We start from the raw sequence: 9,382 nt of genomic DNA on the forward strand, positions 1-9,382 counted from the left end.
TTCCTGGCAGCGGTAAGATGGGACATTGAGGTAATTGTCCGACGAGCCTTGGTAGGGCAGACGGTACCTCCTCAGTGCCCTAAGGACAAGTTATTTGTCTCTAATTCCGTCAGATCGGCAGTTTTACAATGGGGACACGACTCCCGCTTCGCCGGACACCCTGGATTCCACCGTACCTTGGATTTCATCTCCAGAGACTTCTGGTGGCCAACTATGGCCAAGGATGTCAAGGAATATGTCCAGGCCTGCTCTATCTGCTCCCAAATGAAGTCTTCCCGGATGAGGGCAGCGGGCCTTCTTCAACCCTTACCCATCCCGGACCGTCCTTGGACCCACCTCTCAGTAGATTTTATTACTGACCTTCCACCCAGCCATGGACACACGACTATTATGGTGGTGGTAGACCGTTTTTCCAAATCTGCCCATTTTATTCCCCTACCATCCTTACCGACAGCTCGAGAACTAGCAGAATTGTTTGTACAACATATCTTCCAACTGCATGGCATCCCTAAGGATATTGTTTCTGATAGGGGCCCTCAGTTTGTCTCCCGATTTTGGAGGGCCTTCTGTAAGTCACTGGGCGCCTCAGTCTCACTTACCTCAGCTTATCACCCTCAGGCCAACGGTCAGACTGAACGAATGAATCAGGAACTGCTGACCTATTTACGGACTTATATCTCCTCTACCCATGATAATTGGGTGTCCTTGCTCCCATGGGCAGAGTATGCACACAATTCTTTGTATACCACATCTACCGGCATGTCTCCCTTTAAGTGTGCTTTAGGTTATCAGCCTCCTCTTATCCCTGACTCCCATCCCAACACAGAGGCACCTTCGGTTCAGGACTACATCTCTAACCTGAAGACCTTCTGGAGGAAGGCCAAAGCCACCCTTCTTCGCACCTCAGCTCAGCGGAAGAAGGTGACTGATCGGCGCCGTCGTATCCCACCCAGACTTCGACGTGGTCAGTTTGTTTGGTTATCTACTCGTAATCTTCCTCTTAAGCAACCTTCTGGCAAGCTTGCTCCCAGGTACATTGGTCCTTTTCGTGTCCTCGCCCAGATCACCCCTGTGACTTACCGACTGGCCTTGCCTCCTACCCTTCGGATCCACCCTACTTTCCATGTTTCCCTCCTTAAACCCTTTCACAGATCCACCCTGTCTAAACCGCAAAAAAAAAAACCCACCGCCTCGAGTAATTGATGGACTCCCTGCTTACACGGTCAATAAAATCCTGGATTCCCGATGGTCTCGTGGATCCCTACAATATCTCGTCGATTGGGAAGGCTACGGTCCGGAGGAGCGCTCGTGGGTCTCGGAGAAGGATATTCTGGACCCCAACCTCATCCAAGACTTCCACCTTAACTTCCCGGATCGTCCCGTTAGGGCGTCAGGAGCCGCCCGTAGAGGGGGGAGTAATGTTACGATCCCTGCCTCCCGGCAACGGAGGAGGCAGAAGTAGGCGTAGCCCCTATCCATCAGTTCACCTATCAGTTTTCCCATTCACCACCACACCCCTGTCTCATCCTACTTAAACACCTGTCCTTCCCTACCTCGTTGCTCAGTATTCGTTTTCCCTTTCGAGCTTCCTGGTTGCGCTACTTCTTCTCTGTGTTCGTCTTGGCTTTCGGTTTGCGGTTTTTCCCTTTGGACTTCGGCTTTTCGGATCTCGGCTTGGATTGGTTACTTTCGCTCTGTTTTGGATTACTGGCTACCCCTGGATTCTCTGATTGCTCTACGGACTACGACTTCGGATCTCGCTTCGGCTTCGGTACTCGTTCCCTTTCGGATTTCTGGCTTCCCCTGGACTCTCGGCTCGTTCCTACGATTACGGTTTGCTTTCGGATTACGACTTGGTTTTGTTCGCTCCTGCAAGTGGGTTCACTCACTGGTTCGGTCCCTATTACCGAACCCATAACACCTGGCTCTTCTTTCAGGAAAGGGGCAGGTCCTACAAGACCCAAATTTACAGAGGGGTTGTCATTCTCCAGGCAAATTACCCCAATAAAGGTCAGTACTTGAATTATTGTATGCGTCTTCCGTCCATCAATTTTCTAACTGCTTCTTCGAATTCAGGGACGCTGAGATGCCAATCCAACACAGAGCACACACAGACACAAACACACACACCACGTCCAATTTCCCAGAAGCCAATTAACCTAACAGTAGTGTTTGGACTGTAGGTAGAAACCCCTGCAAACATAGGGAGAATATACAAACTCCACACAGAGAGGTCTGTAATTGAACCCAGGGCCCCGTTGCTGTGAGGCAGCAATGCCACGGTGCCACTATGCCGTCCATTCTGCATCAGGGGAAATGATGAGCTGAAGTGGTTGTGAGAAAATAAGAGTGGATACAGCTGTGGAGAATGCTCTCCAGAGAATTCTCTGGAGAATCACTCCTCCCAGTAAGGGATAATAATGCAGTGACTATCAAATGTACAGTATTCAACCCCCTTGGACTGTTTCACATTTAACTGTGTTACAATATAGAATCACAATGTATTTATTTGGGAGGTTTTGCCATTGATCAACCAACACTCTATAATGTCAAATTGAACACAAAATTCTATAGTTCCTCCTAAATTAATTATAAATATAAACCAGAAATATAATTGAATAAGTGATTGCATACAGTACTTCACCCTCTTTACTAAGACATGCCTAAATAGGCTCTGATGCAACCAAATGTCTTTAGAAGTCAGATAATGTATTGAATGGAGTCCACCTGTGTCTCCGGGAGATCCCATGGTTGATTAGTACAGCTCCCATCAAAAACTACACCATGAAGACAAGGGAACTTTCAAAGTAAATCTGAGACAGGTTTAAGGACAAGGCATTAAATATCGCCAAAGCACAGTAAAATCCTTTATAAAAAAAATAGAGAATAAGGCACAGCTGTGAAACGGTGAAGAACAGGGTGTACTCAAAACTGAGTTTCCAAGCAAGATATGCACTAGTCAGGGAGGCCACCAAGAGGCCTGTGACAAGCTAAGCAAATTACAGTCTTTTATGGTTGAGATTGGAGAAACTGTGCATATGACAATTGCCTGGATGCTTCACAAATTTGGGCTTCATGGGAGAGTGACAAAAAACTCACATCAAATCTCAACCTATACTTTGCGAGAGGGCATGTGGGAGACTATAAGACAAAGTGGAAATCTGACAAGACCAGAATTGACCTTTCTGGCCTCAACAGTAAGTGTTATGTTTGGTGCAGGGATAACAGTGAGCATCATCCTGAGAAAACGATGGGGAAGCTTTGCTGCATCAGGGCCTGGAAGACTTGTGAAGATAGAACGAAAAATGGATGCAGCCAAAGTACACAAAATCTACCGTAGTGTGCAAGAGACATGGGATTTGGAAGAAGATTCATCTTATAGGATGATCCAAAACATACAGACAAAGCCACATTGGAGTGGAATAAAAAGTTTAAAAAGTCAATGGTCTGCAATGGCCCAGTCAAACCCCGGCGCTCAATCCGATTTAGAATCTTTGCCAGGAATTGAAAATTGTTGCTCACCAACTTTTCCCACACAGCCTGAGGGAGTTTGAGCAATTTTGCAAAGAAGAATGGGCAAAAACTGCATTGTCCAAATGTAAAAAGCTGGTGGAAACTTATCTAAGAAGACTCATGGCTGTAATTTCTACTAAACTTGCCTGTACCAAATATTGTCTCAAATGGGGTGAAACCCTATGCAAAAAGTTATTTTTTATATTTATAATTAATTTAGGAGGATCTCCAGAATTTTGTTTTTACTTTGACATGTTAGAGTGTTTTCTGTCAATCAATTGCCAAAACTACCAGTTAAATACATCATAAGTCCATATTGCAATACAATTAAGTAAAAAAAAAGTCCAAAATTTCCACTGTAGGTGGTGGTCTTGTGCCTCCAGAGACTCTGGGTGCTGGTTGCATGTCTATCTTCAGAGCTGTTCATTTTCTGTCCTGCTGGTTACAGTAAAAAAGTTCACTTGCTATTAATTGAATCCATACTCACAGCAAACAGAGATTGTCAGTTTCATCACAGTACTGTATCTGAAAAAATCCTTTGTGATTCAGAGCTATGTGCATTCATTACTTCAGTCATGTAAATTATATTTATTACATTTAAATCACATGTATATATTTAATTGAAGTAAAGGAATGGGGAGTCATATAATACCGAGCAGTACTGTGTAACAAAGGGTTAAGTATTCCATTGATTTCACAGAACATTCGCTCATGTATTCCTCACAGTAGGTGGTACTCCATTGTGAGATCTAGCTACTGATTGCCTCCAGCTCAAACTCTCTGCCCAATTGGATTTGTTACTAAGCCAATGATTTAAACCAGTGACATCAGACAAATAGGAACACATCTCTGAAAAGACCCAAAATTAATAAAATCTGTTATTAAACTGCCTCCAGTTCAGATCACCAGAGTAAATCAAAGCAGAGCACATGGTTTCAGTACATACCACAGAGAAACTCGGTTTTTGCCTCCAGGTCCAAGTTTAAAAAATGTGCCCACATAGGGTGGGTATAGTTATTGAATAAGTCATGGGAAGCAAATTTTTAATGAAAACATGCCTATGGCCATATCTTTTTTCAGAAATGTATGTCTAGGGAGTATAGGGAAAATTGGATGAAATAAACAGAAGTGTAATAGAATTCACCTTCTATTTTTTTTGCTTTGTTGGAATAATTCCCACACTCGTTATTTACATATTTACATACATGTACCTCTCTTTTTATGAGATGCTGCCAGTCATATTGTCCAGTATACTGCATATCTCTTTGACATGATTTGCTGAGAAGCATATTCTGCTGATACATTTTCTAATATTCTAGAATGAATGCTCAGTGCATGTTCATTTTGAAACCATTGAAGCTGGATAAAAAACAGTCAGCAACTGTGCACTTGAAGTCTGATTAAACGGGAACTGCAGTCCCAATTTCTCAGGCCGAAATCTCGGTAACAAAAATTGTCAGAATAGCAAAATGTTACAAATTTCGAATTAGGTGTAAAATTGTGAACTTTGTGGTTGCTGTGTTTTCGCAGGCAGATGAGAAATCCCTGGATTTTCCACGGTCAACAGCAAGAGTTTGTGAAAATTGTGATGTAAAAGCGTCACTGTAATCAAAAGAGAAGCACAGTCTCCTAACAACATTCATTATTATAAGTGTATCTTAGTTGGTTGGCAGGTTGCTCTTTTTTGCAATACTTAAAAGTATCTAAAGACATGTTGCCTTGTATGAGTCAGTTTCATGAAAATATTTACTATTAATATACAGTAGTAGTAAAATCTGCCTTGGTATAAAGCATGTTTACAATGGGCACACTGTTGCATCATTGAAGTTTTGTTGTCTTGTTCTGAAATGCAGACAATGACAGCAAAATGGTGCTACACATACAGCACATTTTAAATTTTGTAAAAGTTACTCTGTACTTGGTAGTTTCATTGTGGTTTGAAATGCAATCATCATTGCCGATTCATTATAACCCCGAAATGTAAAAATAGTGTTGCAGTCCCACTTTAGTGATCAAGAATGTCATTTCCAAGATGAAACAGCATGAAAATATTTTCTATAAATTAGTTGCAATTCCACATTCATATGCATCTTGTGGTGTATAACAAAGCACTCATTATGTGTTAAAGAGATTAACTTCAAAAACCCTTATTTTTAATTCTGTATTATATTCCGTATTCTTAAATGTGTATGGAATTTGTATTTCTGTACAGTTTTAAGACAACGGGTGACCAAATGTATGATCCTTATAAAAGGCGCAATGTTCAGGAAGCACTGACCTATATGAGGTCATAGTGTCAGCAACTGGTTGAATGAAAATTGTAGGTTTTTATCAATGTCATAAGATTTCTTCAATTACTTTTTAGACCATTTTTATATGTGGTATGTGTGCTCACCTGTAATTTCAAAATTCTCACCAATGATTATATTCATTCATATGTTCAAAAATCAGTATGCACAAAAAGTAGCAGGAAACCACAAATGAGATCTTCATTATATACACAAAGCAATGGATGCAGTTCAAAATGAATAGCAAAATTTACAGTACGAGAAGGACTGTACTGTGGACTGTAGTATACTGTTATTTCATGTGGCCTCTCATCTCTTAAATTAAGTTTGCTAATCTGCACAGTTATTTCAAAACATTTCTTGACTTGGATTACATTTTAAATTGAAAAGGATTTAAAAAATTGCTCACTTAGTAACCTAACATAACACCTAGCATTATATGTAGGAATTTGAAATCCTGACTCATCACAGACAAAATCAGATCACTGATTTATTTACGGCCCAATACACTGATTCCTTGATAAGAACATCATCTCCTACTCAAGGTTTCCTTTCAATCTCATATATCAGACGGAGGCTGTGCAGGTAGCACAAGGCCTTCTATTGACCCACATGTGACTTTCCTTCAAATGGTGCCCTGCTAGAGTAATTATGGCTGCTTGGAATCTGTCGGGTGGGGCTCTCCAGTGCCTTTGAAGCTTAGCAGAGACAGATGAAAGATTTATGGCTTTAATTCATATACTGCACTTGCTTTTGACAAGTTAATTCTGTTTCTGGAGAAAAAATACATTCAACAGTTAAAAAAATATATAGTTTGATACATTCAAGTTTGATGAATTCCTTTGGAATATTTTAGAGGAAAATAACTCATTTTCTTCATTTTCTTTCATTAAAAAAAACTGAAAATCCTTTCTAAATACTGTACAGGGTATGTGTCAAACTCCTAATGTTAAACCTGAAAATGTGTGACTGGAGGAATGATATGAGTTTAGGATTTAGAAATGATTTGAGCAATTTTAGGCAAAGCAAAATTAATTTGGGACTTTGCCTGCAAGATAGGTTGGATAAGAACATGGAAGAAGATAAAGTTGAAACCTGTATTTACAGTGGACCGAGACAGAAACCTGTTGTACTTAGTTTCTGGAACCTTTAATCATGAACAGTATACATGATCTAAAATCTTAATATTTTCTCATATTCATATTTTATGATGTAATGAAATCACATTTTATTGAGTCTGATATTTATTAAACTGTTTTGTATCATTGGAATTGCTTGGGACAAAATCTATTATGAACTACTGCAGTTTCAAGAACCCAGGTTTAACGTTAATCATTAAGAATATATACAAATGCATAAAAATAGTTAAGGTAATTTCAGAACTTTTTAAAATATACAGTATATTCAGGCTTTTTAACATTAAAAACATGTAGATATAAAAGACATTTAGGGGTAAGAAAGATCATTTGTGTATTTCTTGCTTGTTTGATTTAATTAAAAAAGCTGTAATTTTTCAGCACCCCAAGGTAACCTATACCAAAATAATGGATGTCCCAAATTTCTGTCTGCAACTGAGTGGAAACTGCCAGCTCTCAATTACATATATGTCTATAGACACATACAGTGGTGTGAAAAAGTGTTTGCCCCCTTCCTGATTTCTTATTTTTTGCATGTTTGTCACACTGAAATGTTTCAGATCATCAAACAAATTGAAATATTAGACAAAGATAACACAACTAAACACAAAATGCAGTTTTTAAATGAAGGTTTTTATTATTAAGGGAAAAAAAATCCAAACCTACATGGCCCTGTGTGAAAAAGTGATTGCCCCCCCTGTTAAAACATAAATCAACTGTGGTTTATCACATCTTTGGAAAGCTGAGTTCAATTTCTCTAGCCACACCCAGGCCTGATTACTGCCACAACTGTTCTCAATCAAGAAATCACTTAAATAGGACCTGCCTGACAAAGTGAAGTAGACCAAAAGATCCTCAAAAGCTAGACATCATGCTCCGATCCAATGAAATTCAGGAACAAATGAGAAACAGAGTAATTGAGATTTATCAGTCTGGAAAAGGTTATAAAGCCATTTCTAAAGCTTTGGGACTCCAGCAAACCACAGTGAGAGCCATTATCCACAAATGGCGAAAACATGGAACAGTGGTGAACCTTCCCAGGAGTGGCCGGCCGACCAAAATTACCCCAAGAGCGCAGCGACGACTCATCCAAGAGGTCAGAAAAAACCCCACAACAACATCCAAAGAACTGCAGGCTTCACTTGCCTCAATTAAGGTCAGTGTTCATGACTCCACCATAAGAAAGAGACTGGGCAAAAATGGCCTGCATTGCAGAGTTCCAAGACGAAAACCACTGCTGAGCAAAAAGAACATAAAGGCTTGTCTCAGTTTTGCCAGAAAACATCTTGATGATCCCCAAGACTTTTGGGAAAATACTCTGTGGACTGACGAGATAAAAGTTGAACTTTTTGGAAGGTGAGTGTCCCATTACATCTGGCGTAAAAGTAACACAGCATTTCAGAAAAGGAACATCATACCAACAGTAAAATATGGTGGTGGTAGTGTGATGGTCTGGGGCTGTTTTGCTGCTTCAGGACCTGGAAGACTTGCTGTGGTAAATGGAACCATGAATTCTGCTGTCTACCAAACAATCCTGAAGGAGAATGTCTGGCCATCTGTTCGTGACCTCAAGCTGAAGCGCACTTGGGTTCTGCAGCAGGACAATGATCCAAAACGCACCAGCAAGTCCACCTCTGAATGGCTTAAGAAAAACAAAATGAAGACTTTGGAGTGGCCTAGTCAAAGTCCTGACCTGAATCCGATTGAGATGTTGTGGCATGACCTTAAAAAAGCAGTTAAGGCTCGAAAGCCCTCCAATGTGGCTGAATTAAAACAATTCTGCAAAGATGAGTGGCCCAAAATTCCCCCACAGCGCTGTAAAAGACTCATTACCAGTTATCGCAAATGCTTGATTGCAGTTGTTCCTGCTAAGGGTGGCCCAACCAGTTATTAGGTTTAGGGGGCAATCACTTTTTCACACAGGGCCATGTAGGTTTGGATTTTTTAAAAACTGCATTTTGTGTATACTTATGTTATCTTTGTCTAATATTTCAATTTGTTTGATGATCTAAAACATTTCAGTGTGACAAACATGCAAAAAAACAAGAAATCAGGAAGGGGGCAAACACTTTTTCACACCACTGTATATGTGGTTTTCTAAGGGTGAAGAAAAAGAAAGTTATTCAGTGTTCAAGAAATCATAGTTTCCAAAAGGGTATATTTTCAAAGTGAAGTTTAGGTGAACTAGCATCTCCATTTGTCTTAATTTACTGAAATTCTCCTGAAAGCACCATTGGAAGATTGCTATAATGAGGATTAATGATCTCTGAAATCCCCAAATGACAGGCTGTTCTCACACAGGGGCTTTTCATTCCCAGCCCATACCATGGCTGTGTCTGTACTGCAGTATTTGCATGGATTCTATTGCTTTAGAAAATAAATTAAAATCTAGAGCTCTTGAATGATTTTTTTGTTTCATTTTCTTTCCATTAGAAATTTAATTCC

The 9,382-nt window shown here is 40.1% G+C and overlaps 1 protein-coding gene across 1 annotated transcript in view; it reads left to right on the top strand.

Annotated features, from left to right (window-relative positions):
- Positions 1-9,003, top strand: part of arhgef28a (Rho guanine nucleotide exchange factor 28a) — a 186,373-nt gene extending 177,370 nt beyond the window's left edge. The window contains exon 38 of the transcript XR_015935911.1: positions 8,838-9,003. The gene's annotated coding sequence lies outside the window, so the exon portion shown is untranslated. The remainder of the gene's footprint in view (positions 1-8,837) is intronic.
- The last annotated feature ends 379 nt before the right edge of the window (positions 9,004-9,382 follow it).

The sequence above is a fragment of the Lepisosteus platostomus genome, chromosome 4, assembly GCF_059453375.1.
Source record: "Lepisosteus platostomus isolate fLepPlt1 chromosome 4, fLepPlt1.hap1, whole genome shotgun sequence".
Lineage (NCBI taxonomy): Eukaryota > Metazoa > Chordata > Actinopteri > Semionotiformes > Lepisosteidae > Lepisosteus > Lepisosteus platostomus.